This window comes from Saccopteryx bilineata, chromosome 5 (assembly GCF_036850765.1).
Source record: "Saccopteryx bilineata isolate mSacBil1 chromosome 5, mSacBil1_pri_phased_curated, whole genome shotgun sequence".
Taxonomy (NCBI): domain Eukaryota; kingdom Metazoa; phylum Chordata; class Mammalia; order Chiroptera; family Emballonuridae; genus Saccopteryx; species Saccopteryx bilineata.
The window spans coordinates 115,534,870-115,551,176 of NC_089494.1; the positions used below are offsets into that span (position 1 = coordinate 115,534,870).

The 16,307-nt window shown below is 37.0% G+C and overlaps 1 protein-coding gene across 8 annotated transcripts in view; it reads left to right on the forward strand.

The window, feature by feature from the left end:
- The window catches only part of PTPN4 (protein tyrosine phosphatase non-receptor type 4), a 215,378-nt gene that overhangs the window by 14,303 nt on the left and 184,768 nt on the right, over positions 1-16,307 (forward strand). Inside the window, exon 2 of one of the 8 annotated variants that reach the window (XM_066233164.1) lies at positions 8,767-8,830. The exons of the other annotated variants lie outside the window; for them this stretch is intronic. The gene's annotated coding sequence lies outside the window, so the exon portion shown is untranslated. The remainder of the gene's footprint in view (positions 1-8,766; positions 8,831-16,307) is intronic. 8 annotated transcript variants of the gene reach the window in all.

Consider the following 16,307-nt stretch of genomic DNA (forward strand, 5'->3'; position numbering starts at 1 on the left):
GGGAAAGCCTTCAGTTTAGTGCCATTTAATATGATGTTAGCTGATGGTTTATCATATATGGCCTTTATCATGTTGAGATATTTTCCTTCTATACCCATTTTGTTGAGAGTCTTAAACATAAAATTGTGTTGTATTTTATCGAAAGCCTTTTCTGCGTCTATTGATAAGATCATGTGGTTTTTGTTCTTTGTTTTGTTGATATGGTGTATTATGTTAACCGTTTTACGTATGTTGAACCATCCTTGAGATTCTGGGATGAATCCCACTTGATCATGATGTATTATTTTTTTAATATGTTGTTGTATTCGATTTGCTAGTATTTTGTTTAGTATTTTAGCATCTGTATTCATTAGAGATATTGGTCTGTAATTTTCTTTTTTTGTGCCATCCTTGCCTGGTTTTGGTATGAGGGTTATGTTGGCCTCATAAAATGTGTTTGGAAGTATTGCTTCTTCTTCAATTTTTTGGAAGACTTTGAGTAGAATAGGAACCAAGTCTTCTTTGAATGTTTGATAAAATTCGCTGGTATAGCCGTCAGGGCCTGGACTTTTATTTTTGGGGAGGTTTTTAATGGTTTTTTCTATTTCTTCTCTACTGATAGGTCTGTTTAGGCTTTCTGCTTCTTCTTGACTCAGTCTAGGAAGCTTGTATTTTTCTAGGAATTTATCCATTTCTTCTAGGTTGTTGAATTTAGTGGCATAAAGTTTTTCATAGTATTCTACAATAATTCTTTGTATATCTACGGTGTCCGTGGTGATTTCTCCTCTTTCATTTTGGATTTTGTTTATATGAGTTCTTTCTCTTTTTTCCTTGGTGAGTCTTGCCAAGGGTTTGTCAATTTTGTTGATCTTTTCAAAAAACCAGCTCCTTGTTCTATTAATTTTTTCTATAGTTTTTCTGTTCTCTAATTCATTTATTTCTGCTCTGATTTTTATTCTCTCCTTTCTTTGGCTGGTTTTGGGTTGTCTTTGTTCTTCTTTTTCTAGTTCCTTAAGGTGGGAAGTTAAGTGGTTCACTTGGGCTCTCTCTTGTTTGTTCATATATGCCTGAAGTGATATGAACTTCCCTCTTATCACTGCTTTTGCTGCATCCCATAGATTCTGATATGTCGTATTGTCATTTTCATTAGTCTGTATATATCTTTTGATCTCTGCACTTATTTCTTCTTTGACCCATTCATTTTTTAGAAGTATGTTGTTTAGTTTCCACATTTTTGTGGGATTTTTTCCCTCTTTTTTGCAGTTGAATTCTAGTTTCAAGGCTTTATGATCAGAAAATATGCTTGGTACAACTTCGATTTTTCTGAATTTGCTGATGTTGTTTTTGTGGCCCAACATATGGTCAATTCTTGAGAATGATCCATGTACACTGGAGAAAAATGTATACTCAGTCACTTTGGGATGAAATGTCCTGTAGATGTCTATCATATCCAGGTGCTCTAGTGTTTTGTTTAAGGCCACTATGTCTTTGTTGATTCTCTGTTTGGATGACCGATCTAGAGCCGTCAGCGGTGTATTGAGGTCTCCAAGTATGATTGTATTTTTGTCAGTTTTTGTTTTAAGATCAATAAGTAGCTGTCTTATATATTTTGGTGATCCTTGGTTTGGTGCATATATATTAAGAATTGTTATGTCTTCTTGATTCAGTGTCCCCTTAGCCATTATGAAATGGCCATTTTTGTCTCTGAGTACTTTTCCTGTCTTGTAGTCAGCATTATCAGCTATGAGTATTGCTACACCTGCTTTTTTTTGGATGTTATTTGTTTGGAGTATTGTTTTCTAGCCTTTCACTTTGAATTTGTTTTTATCCTTGTTACTTAGATGAGTTTCCTGTAGGCAGCATACAGTTGGATTTTCTTTTTTAATCCATTCTGCTACTCTGTGCCTTTTTATTGGTGAGTTTAATCCATTTACATTTAGTGTAATTATTGATACTTGTGAGTTCCCTATTGCCATTTTATATCTTGCTTTCTGTTAGTTTTGTGTCTTGTTTGATCCTTCTCTTTCGTTTTTCTATCATTTGTTTTTATTTGGTTGTATTCCATACATCTTTCCTCTGTTGCTACCTTTTTTAAATCATGTGCTTCTGTGGTGGTTTTTTCAATGGTGGTTACCTTTGAGTAATGAAAAGGGTCCCTACCCTGTTCATTGTAGCGAACTATTTTGGGAGTACTTTTGCACTCCATCGTCCTTTGCTACTGTTAATCTCCATCTTCTCCCCCTCTTTCTTTTTGTTGTTGTCACAGTTTAAATTTGGTTTTATTGTGTTCTTCTTGAAGCTTTTACTTGTGGCTCTGTTTTTTTTTTTTTCTTTGTATCTGATTGGAGAACCCCCTTTAGTAATTCCTGGAGTGGGGGTTTTCTGATGATAAATTCCCTCATCTTTTCTGTATCTGTGAATGTTTTTATTTCTCCTTCGTATTTGAAGGATAGCTTTGATGGGTATAGTATTCGTGGCTGAAAGTTCCTCTCTTTCCGGACTTTAAATATTGGGGTCCACTCTCTTCTAGCTTGTAGAGTTTCTGCTGAGAAATCTGATGATAATCTAATGGGCCTTCCTTTATATGTTGTATTCTTCTTTTCCCTGGCTGCCTTGAGAATTTTTTCTTTGCTGTTGGTTTGTGTCAATTTCATTATGATATGCCTTGGAGTAGGTTTGTTGAGGTTAAGAAAACTTGGAGTTCTGTTTGCTTCTTGAACTTGAGGCTTTAGTTCTTTCCACAGGCTTGGGAAGTTCTCATCTATTATTTGTTTGAGTATGTTCTCCATTCCATTTTCTCTCTCTTCTCCCTCTGATATACCTATTATTCTTATGTTATTCTTTTTGATGGAATCAGATAATTCTTGTAGGGCTATCTCATTTTTTTTAATTTTTGAGTTTCTTCTTCTCTATGTTGTGCCTCAAGTTGCTTGTCTTCTATTTCACTAATCCTCTCTTCTATCTGACCTGTTCTATTAGCTAAGCTTGTTACCTCGTTTTTCAGCTCGTGAATTGAGTTTTTCAGCTCTGTTTGATTTGTTTTTATAGTTTCAATTTCCTTGGACATATATTCTTTGTGTTCATTGAGTTGTTTTTTGAGCTCCCTAAATTGCCTTTCTGTGTTTTCTTGTATATCTCGGAGGATTTTTAGGATTTCTATCTTGAATTCTCTGTCATTTAGCTCCAAGGTTTCCAATATATTAAATTTTTTCTCCATAGATTTTTCCTCATCTAGCTGTGTTACCTTTCTTTTGTATCCATGATATTTGATTTTCTCTTCCTTAATGGCATCTGAGGGTGGTTTTGTTGATAGTATTAATGAGATTTAATAAAGAATAAAAAGTTAAAAAAAATAATAAAAAAAATAAAAAATCGAAGAGTTGTTTTTTTTAAAAAAATTAATAATGAAATAAAGAAAAATAAAATAAAATAAAAATTTTTAAAAAAAGGAAATTTTTCCCCCCTTCCTTTTTTCCTCTCCTCTCCTCTCCCCTCTTTCTTGAGAAAATCTTGTGGTGGACTGTGAATTATAACAAACATTGCCTGTGATGGAGGGCCTGAATTGGGGAAAAGTAATAAAGGGGCAAAAAAAAAAAAAAAAAAAGAAAAAAAAAGAGCGTATGGACCCACAAAAAGCAAATAAGGAAAAAATTTGGGTCAAGAATAAAATGATTTGCTTTTAGGTGTTGGTTGTCTAAGAGTTGTGATGAGAGGAATAAGAGGAAAATGGAAAAATGGGGGGACAAATTAAAAAATTACTATTGTATTTAGTGGAACAAGAACTAGATAATATGGAGAGCCAGGGATGGGAGCACTGCTAGTGAGTTAAAAAGGTGAAGTAAAAACCCCCCAAAATGCCACAAACATAAGTTTGAGTCCCAGATAAGATAATTTGTTTGTTATTGAGGTTTGAATGAGAGGGAGATGTAAAGGAGAAAGGAAGAAACTAATGTAGAGGGAGAAAAGAAAGAGAGAGAGAGAAAAAAAGAGGGAACCACTAAAAGAAGAAAAAAGAAAGGAGAGAGAGAGAGAGAGAGAGTTAAGGGTTTTGGAGTGCAACCCTCATAGAGAGAAAGGAAGAGAAGAGAAAAGATAATGGGAGATGGAACACTTATGGGTAGTTCAAGGAGAAGAGAGAGTAAGACCGGTAGAGAGTTAATCGGCCAAATTGGAGGAGGAAAAAAATGTATCAAGAATGAAGATAAGAGAAACAAACGAACAAATATAATAAAATGGGATAGGTTATAAAGTCTGCAGATTATTCTTGATTTTGAGAGGTTATCTTCTTGCTTTTTCTTTTCTCTCCCTCTTCCTGGTCGGTGACTCTGTACCCCGGGTTCTGCCCCTTTGGCACGCTCAGGTAGAGGTTTGCAGTTGATAAGTCTCTATGGCGATGTCATGTATTGTGCTTTAGTCTCGTTGGCAGTCGAAGCTCATTAGCATTTATAGGCTCCGACAGTGAGAGAGTCCATGTTCCTGGAGCCTTTCTCCTAGTCTTTCCTTCCTCAATTAGTAGCCTGATAATCCAGCTATGGGGTTGCTGCTGCCTCTTCCTGGATAGTAAGAGGCTCAAAGAGCTGGCAACTCCCCACTCTATTTCCACTCAGCACAGGGCTCTGGGTAAGGCTCAGTCAGTCAGAGCTGCTAGCATAATCAGGCGGGCTTTCCGCCCACTCAAAGACCTCTGGCTCTGCCACTCTGTCCGGTAACACAGGCGGGCGCCCACTTCCGGGGCGCTTGGAGGAAACTCTCACTCACTGTCTGCGACCAGGATATCCGGCCAGCAGTCTCACGCTCTGAGCGAAACCCCCAACCACAGGGAAAAGTTGCAGCGTTGGAATTGAGTCTCGCTCTGTCCCCGTGGGGGACTTTTGGAAGGCACTGGGGCGGCCCGAGATTCCGCTTTGGCCCACACAAAGGCCCCTGACTCTGCCCCTCTGTGCGATAACACGGGCGCGCACTGCCGAGGCACTCGGAGGAATCGCTCACTCCTTATCTGCGCGCGCAAACCAGGATATGAGGCCGGCCGCGTTTCCCTCTGAGTGAAACACCCTCCAGCATGGAAAATCTCCACCGTTGGAATTAGTTCTCACTCCCTCCCGTGCGTGGCTTTCCCAGGGCGCTGGGGCTGCCCAGAGACTCTGCCCTCGGCCCACAGAAAGGCCTCTGACCCTGCCTCTCCGTGGGGCAACACGGGCACCCACTCTCGGGGCCTAGGAAGAAATTCTCGCCCACTTACTGCGCACCGACCAGGAGACCGGGTAAAATGGCCTCTCCGCTTGTCTTTCTTTGTTTGGGTTTGGCGCGAGTGTTAGCTTGTATTGCCCGGGTTGCCACAGGATCAGATTTTCCTCGGCTTGGATCTGTGTGCCACAGCCTGGTTCGGCCATTCGTGTCGCAGTCTCGATCTATTCACCCCCTTTGCCCGCCTCAGTTTCTATATTCACAGTTACCAGAGAAAGCCGCCCTGTTTAGGTTAGTGAGGAAGGCGGAGCATTTCTTACTCCCTATTTCCTTCGGGGTTTGGTTATATATTTAGCCAATTTTTCACTCAGTCATACCTTTGGGTGTATTGTGAAGCATCTGGAAGCTCCAAGTATAGGTTTTTCTGTTTCTGGTTGAAGATCTTGTTGAGTTTGGGGGAAGATTTATCGGTATTGCTTCCTACCCTGCCATTACTCTGATGTCATCCAAAATCTGAATTTTTTAATTGAATTTATTGAGGTGACATTGGTTAATAAAATTATATAGGTTTTAGGTGTACAGTACTATAACACATCATCTGTATACAAGTCTCCTTCCTGAATTTTAAGTATTGTCTTGTACATAGGCAAGACACCAGCAATACAATTTAAAAATACATTCAGAAAAAAAAACAAAAAACATTCAGAACTGGAGGTGACTTCAGATGGAAAGCATTTAGGCAATTTAATGTATTATTTGAGCATCAGGTAGGTGCCAGGTACTGTGCTTGGGGTTACAGAATGAGTGGTATATGGTATTTATCCTCAAGGAGATTATACTTCTTTCTTTGGAGAAACTTAAAATCTGTTATGCAGCTAGAAATGTATACAGATAAATCAGTTAACTGTGTGTTGATATATAGCTAAAATATATACAGATAAGTCATACATAATAATTGTAATGGACTGTATTATCAGAACACTCAGGTTTCTCAAGTACTTTTTAAATTATTTACATTTTATTTCCTATTTTAATTGGTAATATGGGATTTAGTTCAGATTTCAAAGTAATATACAAAGGTACATTTTGAGAAGTCTCAATACTACTCTGTCCCTCTCTTCTCTCTATAGGTAACCAATTTTATTTTTTTTTGTATATTTTGCCAGTGTTTATGCAAATAGAAACAAAATACAAGTATAGATTACTGTTTTTCTCCTCTACCTTTTATGTAGACGGTAACATACTAATATTAGTGTAATAACTTTATCATTTAAAATATACCTTGGAGATCTTTTGACTTTGTTATGTAAAGAGCTTTCCCTTTTTTCTCTTTTTAAAAAAATATAGTGACATGTTCTGTTTTGAGGATATAATATTGGGCTAATTCTAATTATTTAAACTTTAACTTTTTTTTTTAAACTTTAACTTTTTTAGGCGCTTTTACTTGTGTGACTCATTTATTTTCCTTTCTTCATGCACTAGTCCTTTCATAAGGTATTTTGCACTAATGACCTGTTTTGGATCACCTAAGGTCCTCTCATGACTAGTCAGATAAGCCTTTCAGACTTTGTGGTCAGGCAAAATACTTCCCTCTTTCATTAGCTTAGATGAAAAATGGAAGAAAAAGAGAAAGAGATGGAACTGATATTTGTTGAACTTACTGGATGTTTTAAAGTATAACATCTCATTAAATTCTTCTAGCAACCCTGTCGAGTACTTAGTGGTATTCCCTTTTTATAGATGAAGAAGTTGAGGCTCAAAAAGCTGAATTGTCCTGACTTTCACAGCTAGAACATTGCAGATTTAGGTTTTGAAAGTAGGTTGATTTGAGTGCAGAATCTGTATCTTTTCTGCTACTGTCCTATTTTCTGTATCCTATTTTTGAACTCCTAAACTCCAGTCTCAGAACTGGAGCTCTCTGCTATCTGCTATAAGCCTTTCATCAGGAACCATAAAATTAGACATGTTCTGCTATTGTGTTTTGCCTGATTGATGGGATACCACCAGCTTGCCCGGATCATTGCCTATTGCCTAGGGTTATCACTGTAAGCTGTGGATCCCACTTTCTGCTTGCTTGTCCAGATTGCCTCCTATCATCACTATTGAGTTTCCCTTTCTCCCCTGATTTTCCTTTTTGTTACCCTTTCACAACTTGAGCTTCAGTTTGGCAATATGAAGCTTGGGCAAAACTTCTGAAATTTCGAGGGATAATTTTAAACATAGCTCATTATGTCTCGTCTGGACTTTTATAATAGTGTCCTAAAGTACATTCTGATCACATTGCACCTCTGCTCAGAATTTTTATTGCTGCTCCATCTACATGTTAAGATAAAGTCAACTCATGCTCGGGCTCTCTCTACCTCTCAAACCTCACTGCCAGTGTTCCCTAGTATACACAGTGCTTTGCACATAATGTGTACTAATTAATATTGACTCTACTTTGAGTGAATAAAATGAATTAATTTTCTAAGAAGATTAAAATTATTTGGGAAATATCAGATTTTAAAGTGATGTTGATGTTCTTGTCTATTTCTTTTTTGGCTATTTCTTATCTCATGGAAGTAAAATATTTTTTTACAGACTTGGCAATGATTCCCATATTGCTTTATTTACACTGAAATTTAAAAATCTCTGTACTTGGTTTATTTTTATTTACAACTTATTGTACCTTTTCCAGCCCAGTACATACTGTTATGAGTTGTAGTGGCTTATTACAGAAGCTACTAGGGAAACAGGGAGTCTTCATTGGGAAGGGTTTTGTGAGTTGGAAAAGTTCACCAGGTAATTCTGATATTGTGACCCATCTTGCATCTGGCTATTTTATGATTTTGACTTGTGTTAGCATAATTGTTTACAAAAGAATTGTATAGGTCAGCAATTCCTTACATGCAATTCAGAGATACCCAAGATCCTGAAAAACAAAAGTTTCTATAATTTGCTAGCCATACTTGACCTAGATCGATGGGAAGATGTTTAGTATTTAACTTATTACACTTACAGTGAACATCCTTAAGGTTCTGTAAGAAATTAAAATTAGCAATGTGGTTAATACAGGGAGTTACCCTATATCCAGCCAAGAATATTACTTCACTTCTCCATAATCCAACTATTCTGAAATTCACAACACTTCCGAAAGTGTTTTGAAACCAGAGGTTTCAGATATGATATTGTTGACATGAACTGATTTTCACTACCACCAGTTTATCTTAGTGTTCCAGGTCAACGCTCTATCCATTGCATCACCACAGGCCAGGCTCTTTGGATTTATTGTGAGAATAAATACTGCTATAGTTATATAGTCATGAGCAGGTGTCAGCAAACTGTGGTCTTCTGGTCAAATCTGAACTGACAGCTGTTTTTGTATGGCCCTTGAACTAAGATTAGTTTTTACATTTTTAATGTTTAAAAAATATTTTATAACAAAATTATAAAAATTATATGTAATTTCAACTTCAGTATCCATAGGTTTTTGGAACACAGCCCTGCTCATTTATTTACATACTGTTTATGGCTGCTTTTGTGCTACAAAGGTAGAATTGAGTAGTTGTGACAGAGATCGTATGACCTGTAACACCTAAATACTTTTTGTGTGGCTCTTTACAGAAACCGTTTGTCAACCTTACTTAAGGATACTGCATTCAACTGTTACCAGGATCATTTTTTTCTGGTATGGTTATGTTATCTCTATTTGATTTATAGTTTATTTGTTTTTTCTGTAACGGGAGAAAGTTTTTTAAATGTTAGAAATGATTGAAATTTAGAAGTAGATGGGAATTTAGAGATCATGGAGTCCTGCACTGCCCAACAGGTCAACCACTAGCCAAATGTGGCCATTTAAATTTAACTTGATCAAAAAAAAAAAAAAAAAATTGGCCCTGGCTGAATAGCTCTGTTGGTTATAGCATCCTCACAATAAGTAAAGATTGTAAGTTTGATCCTGGGTCAGGGCACATACTGGAACAGAGGTGTTTCTCTCTCTCTCTCTCTCTCTCTTCCCTCCCTTCTTCTCTAAAATCAATATATAAAATTTTAAAAATTTGTTAAAAACAGACTCATATATATGGGCAAAAGTATGGTGGTTATCAGGGAGGTAGGGAGTAGGGAGAGGATGAAGAGGGTGTACAGGGGGTAAAGTACATGGTAACAGAAGGAGAATAGTTCTTTGGGTGGTGAGCTCACAATGCAATATACATTTATGAGGTTTTATGATGATGTCTTATAGTATAGAATCATGCATTTGAAATTTATATAGTGTAATTAATCAGTCACTCCAATAAATTTAATTAAAACAGTTTGTTAGGCATGAGTCACATTTAAAGTGTTCAGTTATCATATGTGGCATGGCTACTATATAGGACAATGCAGATTATATGTCACAAAAGGTTTTATTATTTTATGGATTAAGAAGTTGAGGCTCGGAAAGATGAAGTCCTGTCTCAAGGTAAATCAGAACTGCATAATAACAGAATTAGACTGTTAAATTTTATAGTGAATCAATGGCTTACCAGGTTTAGTAATATAACAGAAATTGTTAATAGAAAAGAATGAGACTGTTCCTTCCTAACTTCCATCTGATTGCAGCATAATAACAGAAATATTTGTATTTTAAGAGCTTAATCGTTGACTAAATGAGTGCCCTATTTTTGTTGCTTTCAATATTCATAGCAGTTATTTCCATCCATTCATTTTTGCAGTAGGTTCCATTTAGACATTGACTTAGGAACTTGACTTGAGGAGCCTTCAGGAGATATTAGAAAGAATAGGTTATGCAAAACAGAACAACAAAACTCTGCTATTGATTTTCAGTCCACCTGTAATCCATATTCTATTAGTGTCACTGACCCATATGAGTAAGGAGTTATTCTCTCTGCCCTTACTATAAAACACTCTCATTATATATGGTTATGATTTCCTTTTCAAATTTTCTGATGAGTGTGTTGAGGTGAAAATTGAGGAAAGAATGGAGAGAGTGCAGTGGATCATATTGAAGATTTGTAAAACTCACAAAGATTGATGATTCTTTTTCAGTGATGTCTTTAATTAATTTAGATGCTTCCATAGTTGACTTGGAAAAGAACAATCAATAAGAATAATTTTAGCATAAGAAAGTAGAAATTATTTCATTATATTGTGGTAGAAGTATAGTATTGCCTTTGAGATTAGCCAGATCTGGATTTACTTGCCACTCTCTCACTTTGGCCTGTGTAACCTTGGGCAAACTACCTGCCATATGTAGAAGAAATCAGGCATATTCCATGATGAAGAAAAATGGCCACAATATTTATTATGTTAATTAAATCTAGTGATATAACCAGCAGATTATGAAGCCGAACGTCCGAGTTCTCTATGTATTTTGCCACTTATGTTTTGCCATATGTCTTTTAACAATTTTATTGAGATAAAATGGTAAAATAAACTGTATATATTTAAGTATAGTATTTGATAAGTTTTGACAGTTATGCCTCCATAAAGCTACCTCCACATTCAATGTATTGAACATATTTGTTACTCTCTCAGATTATCTTGTGTCCTAGTGTTATTTCTTCCCACACACCACCACAGTCCTTCTCTTATTCCATTGATCTACTGTTTGTCGCCAAAAATTAGTTTGTATTTTCTAGAATTTTATATAATTAGTATCATATAGTATGTACTGTCCTTTTTGATATAGCTTCTTTCTCTCAGCATAATTATTTTGAAATTTGTCCATGTTGTTGCATATAACTGTAGTTCTACTTCATTAACTACTTGTATTATATTTTATTAACATACATATAATAAACATACATATAATATAATTAACATACATATAATAAACATATTATATTTTATTAACATGTGGTGAATAAATATGTACCACATGTGAATAAATCTATTAGCTATTAATAGATATTTGTTTTGTTCTCAGTTTTTGACTATAATAAATAAAGTTATATAAATATTTACATACAAGTTAGACATATTCATTTGTTACCTAGAAATGAGAGCTTCATTTTTATCTGGTCCTTACAACATTGGTATTGTCACTATTTTTTATTTTAGCTGTTATGATAGGTATGTAATCATACTAAATTATAGTTTTAATTTTCATATACCTTACGTCTAATGATACTGAACTTGCTGAGCTTTTTTATTTTTTTTGGTATGTGTTATCTGCCATTTGTATTATCTTCTTTGGGGAAGAATCTTTAAATCTTTTGCTTGTGTGAATTTTTAAAAAATTGATTAGAGAGAGAGAAACATTGATTTGTTGTTCTTATTTATACAATTCATTGGTTTATTCTTCTGTGTGTTCTGACCAGGGATCAAACCTGCAACTTTGACATATCAGGATGATGGTCTAACCAGCTGAGCTACTTGACCAGAGCTTTTGCCTGTATTTCAATTGGATTTTTTCTGCTTATTATTGAGTTTTGAGAGTTTTTATATTCTGAATACGAGTTCTTTATCACATATATGCTCTCATTATGTGACTAGTGCTTTTTTTTATTTTTTATTTTTCTGAAGTTAGAAGCGGGACACAGACTCCCTCATGCACCCCACCGGGATCCACCTGGCATGCCCACCAGGGGGCGGTGCTCTGCCCATCTGGACCATTGCTCCATTGTGGCTGGAGCCATTCTAGTGCCTGAGGCGGAAGCCACAGTGCTGTCCTCAGTGCCCGGGCCAACTTTGCTCCTATGGAGCCTTGGCTGTGGGAGGGGAAGAGAGAGATAAAGAGGAAGGAGAGGGGGAAGGGTGGAGAAGCAGATGGATGCTTATGTGTGCCCTGACTGGGACTTGAACCCGGGACTTCCACACACCAGGCCAATGCTCTACTGCTGAGCCAGCCGGCCAGGGCCTTTTTTTTTTTCAAGCGAGAGGAGTCAAGATAGACTCTTGCATGCACCCTGACAGGGATCCACCTGGTAGCCCCCACCTAGGGCCAATGTTAGAATCAACTGAAAGCTATCCTCAACACCTGAGGCCTATACTTGGACCAACTGAGCTATCCTTAGTGCCCAGGGCCGACACTCAAACCAATTGTGCCACTGGCTGCAAAGGGAGAAGAGGAGGGGGGGAAAGAGAAACAAATGGTTGCTTCTCAGATGTGCCTTGCCTGGGATTGAACCCAGGATGTCCATATGCCAGGCAGCGCTCCATCCACTGAGCCAACAGGCCAGGGCCAGGCTAGTGCTTTTATTCTTTTAACAGTGTTCTTTTTTTTAAAATTTTTTATTTTTCTAAGGTAAGAAATTGGGAGGCAGAGAGACAGATGCCCACATGCGCCCGACTGGAATCCACCCGGTATACCCACCAGGGGGCAATGCTCTGCCCATCTGGGGCGTTGCTCTGTTGCAACCAGAACCATTCTAGTGCCTGAGGCAGAGGCCACAGAGCCATCCTCAGCGCCTGGGCCAACTTTGCTCCAGTGGAGCCTTGGCTGCAGGAGGGGAAGAGACAGAGAGGAAGGAGAGGGGGAGGGGTGGAGAAGCAGATGGGTGCTTCTCCTGTGTGCCTTGGCTGGGGATCGAGCCCAGGACTTCCACACGGCAGGCCGATGCTCTACCACTGAGCCAACTGGCCAGGGCCATTCTTTTAACAGTGTCTTTTGAAGAGCAGATGTTTTCATTTCAGTGAAGTCCAACATATCAATTTATTATTTTAAGGATAGAGTTCATGGTGATATTTCTATGAAATATTTGCCTAATAAAACATAATTTCCCTTATGTTTTCTTTAAGAGGCTTTATTGTTTTAGGTTTTACATAGATCTGTGGTCCATTTTGAGTTAATTTTTGCATGCAGTGTAAGGTGTGGATCGAAGTTCCCATTTTTTATATATGATTCTGTTGAAATGACTACCCTTCCTGTACTGAATTGCCTTTATATCTCTGTCCATAAGTTTTATAAATTGAATATCATCATTTATGTTCAGCTCTTTTTATTTAACATATTATGTATAACTTTTTTATATCAGTAGATAAGAACGATTTATCATAATTGTAGAACTGTCAGAATATTTAAGCTTTTATTAGTACACTGAATATATTTAAAGGAATGAATATTTTTATAGATCACAATTCATGTTCTTTCATTAAAGGAGATGAGGTCTTTTCCACTGACAACAGTTATATATATATTTTACTGAAACACCTTTCAGATGGAAAAAAATGTGATGGAGATTTTTACTTGATTCCTTTCCCTTTCTGAATCATCATGAAAATTTAATATATTCTCTCACAGCATTACAATTTTCAAGTAGTAAAATTATCTCAAAGCAGAATTATTGCTTTGTGAATTGAAAGTAAATGTGGCAGGAAGGTTGAATATATTTGGTATCTTGCTAATTAATTAAACATGGTTAGTTTGGGGGGAAATCTCAAGAGGTGATTAGACAGTTCAATTATACTTTAGTTTTGCAGTCTTTCAGTGTATGTGCAAATATCAAAAGTACCGTATTTCCCCATGTATAAGATGCTCCCAGGTATAAGACACACCTTTATTTTGGGGCCTCAAATTTGGGGGAAAAATGTATTACATAAAGTTATTGAACTCAATTTTTATTCATCATAAAATTCATACAACTCCTCATTACTGTCAAAACTCACATTCTTTAGCTTGTCCTCATCTGTGTCTGATGATGAATCACTATCTTCATATATTGCCTTGTCCTCAGTTCCATCTATGGCATTTGAAATGCCACACTTCTTACATGACCTGACAGTGATCTCAATCTTGATATTATCGCAGGGTTTTTTTACCCAGGTACAAACTTCTCCTATAGTTGGTTTCTTAACTCTTCCTGCTGGTATCAAATTGGCCCCAGAAGACTTCATCCACATGGTTCCATTTGTCTCTCATGGCAGCTTTGAAGGGTTTGTTAATGCTGACATCAAGCAGTTGGAACTGGGATGTCAAGCCTCCAGGAATGATGGCAAGTTTTATTTTTTGCTCTGTGGCAGTCTTCTTTGTGTTTTTTGTTATATGTGCCCTGAACTGATCAAGCATCAATATGGCAGGTTTGTGTAAGAGCCCACCTGGTCTTCTCCAAACTTTCTCAAACCAGATCTTCATCCCATTCTGACCCATCCAACCCTTGTCATGAACGTGGACAATCACTCCTTGAGGAATGCCTTCTTTTGGCATTGTTTTGCGTTTGAAAATCAGCATAGGAGGCAGATTGGTTCCGTCAACACAACAAGCTAGGACAACTGTATAATGGCTCTTTTCATGTCCTCTTGTCTTCACAGTTACAGTTTTCTCTCCCTTCTTATCAACAGTTCTGTTACTTGGGACATGAAATTGAAGGGGGACTTTGTCCATATTTGCAGTCTGTCCCAGCTCAAACTGACGTGTCTTCCGACATTGAATGACAAAATGATGAAATTCAAGGACCTTTTGCTCATAGCTTTCAGGCATCTCATGCTTAGTCCATTCTGTTTCATGAACCTGAAGCACCAGTTGTGTCCTCCTTTGAAATCAGTAACTTCTTTTTCATCAGCAATTCTTCTTGCGTTATGCTGAACCATCTTTGCGGACACAGGAATTCCAATTGCCCTTTGCTCTTCATCCATATCTTCAATTCCCTCTCTAAATCAGGCCATTTTGCTGACCTGCCTCTCATGGCCTTCTTCTGCCGTGGTGTTTTCTTCTTCCCATAGTCTCAGATTGAATTCTCAGTTTGAGGAGGCCTAAACTTACGTTCAGCAGCATGATTTCCATTCAGTTTTGCAAACTGGATCACTTTTAACTTGAATTCAGCACTGTATGAAAATCTTTTTTGAACCACTTCTGGGCAGAATGTGGCAAAACGTAACCTACTGTAATATGCTGGTAACAGGTGTGAAACAATGAATGCAAAGACAAGTCCGAAAAAGCGGAAATGCTAGTAAAAAAATCAACAATGAGCGCAAAAACAAGCTCAATAAAGTGGGAAATGCAAGTAAAAGAATCCACAAACACTGTATAGGACTCACCCAGTTTTTAAACCCCAAATTTTTTTAGGAACGGATGTGTCTTATACATGGGAAATATAGTAAGTGTGCTAGTACATGGGAAAGACCAGTATGGGAAAAATACATTGATATTTTTTTATCTTGTCTTGACATTGGGATACCTTTGTAACATTGACCCATTTTTCTTTTTCTTTTTTTTTTTTTGTAGCTTCCCCTACTGTTAAGATTACGTTATTGACTCTGCTGTTACTCCTGTATTTCCTTATGTCTTTGGTCACTTTAATTAGACCACTCACCCCCAGTGAAGGGAAGGCAGGGTTGGGAAGAGGGAGAAGTATAGATTCATTGCAAGCAAGAATGTAATTTGCATAGAGATATATCATTGTGTATATTGATTCATTCTTTGTGTATTTTATTTATATCTCTTGTGAATATTTGTAGTTAAGTAGTACCACTGTGGAAGATGTATTAGTTTTCTGTTGTGTAATGAATTACACACATTTATTTTTTCTCTGTATCTGTGGGTCAAGAATATGGGTACAGCTTGGTTTTGGATCTTACAGAGTTACAATCTACATGTTGACTGGAGTGGGAGCTTGGGGGTTCTCATCCAAATTCAATCAACTGTGTGTCGGAGGTCTTTCAGTTCTTTGCTGGCCTACCAAGGGTATCTCTTGTGATTCATTTAACTGATTTGGGACTTGAATCACATTTGCACAATTCCCTTTCAGCTATCACCTTATCAAGAAAGAAAAGCCCATCAAATTCCTAAGCCATTCACACAGTCAACTAGAGAGTATTGTACTGTTATCTGTATGATCAGTTAAGAATAAAAAATAAAAATTTTAAATTTACCTTCGCTTACTTCCTCTTAGATGCTCTTCCTTTCTTTATGTTAATGTGAGTTTTGACCTGTATTATGTTCCTTCTTTCTAAAGAACTTTTAAAATACCTTGCAAGGCAAGTCCACTGGCTACAAATTCTACTTTTTTCTTTTGTCTGAGAAAGATCATTTCTCTTTTGAAAAGTAGTTTTTCAGGTTACAGAATTCTAGGTTGGTAGGTTTTTTCCTCTACATTTTAAGTATTTCACTCTACTCTTGCTCACGTGGTTAAGAAGTCAGATATAATTATATTTGTTTTCTATAGGCAAGGCGCTTTTTATCCTCTGGCTTTTTTTTTAATCTTTGATTTTCTGTATTTTAAAAA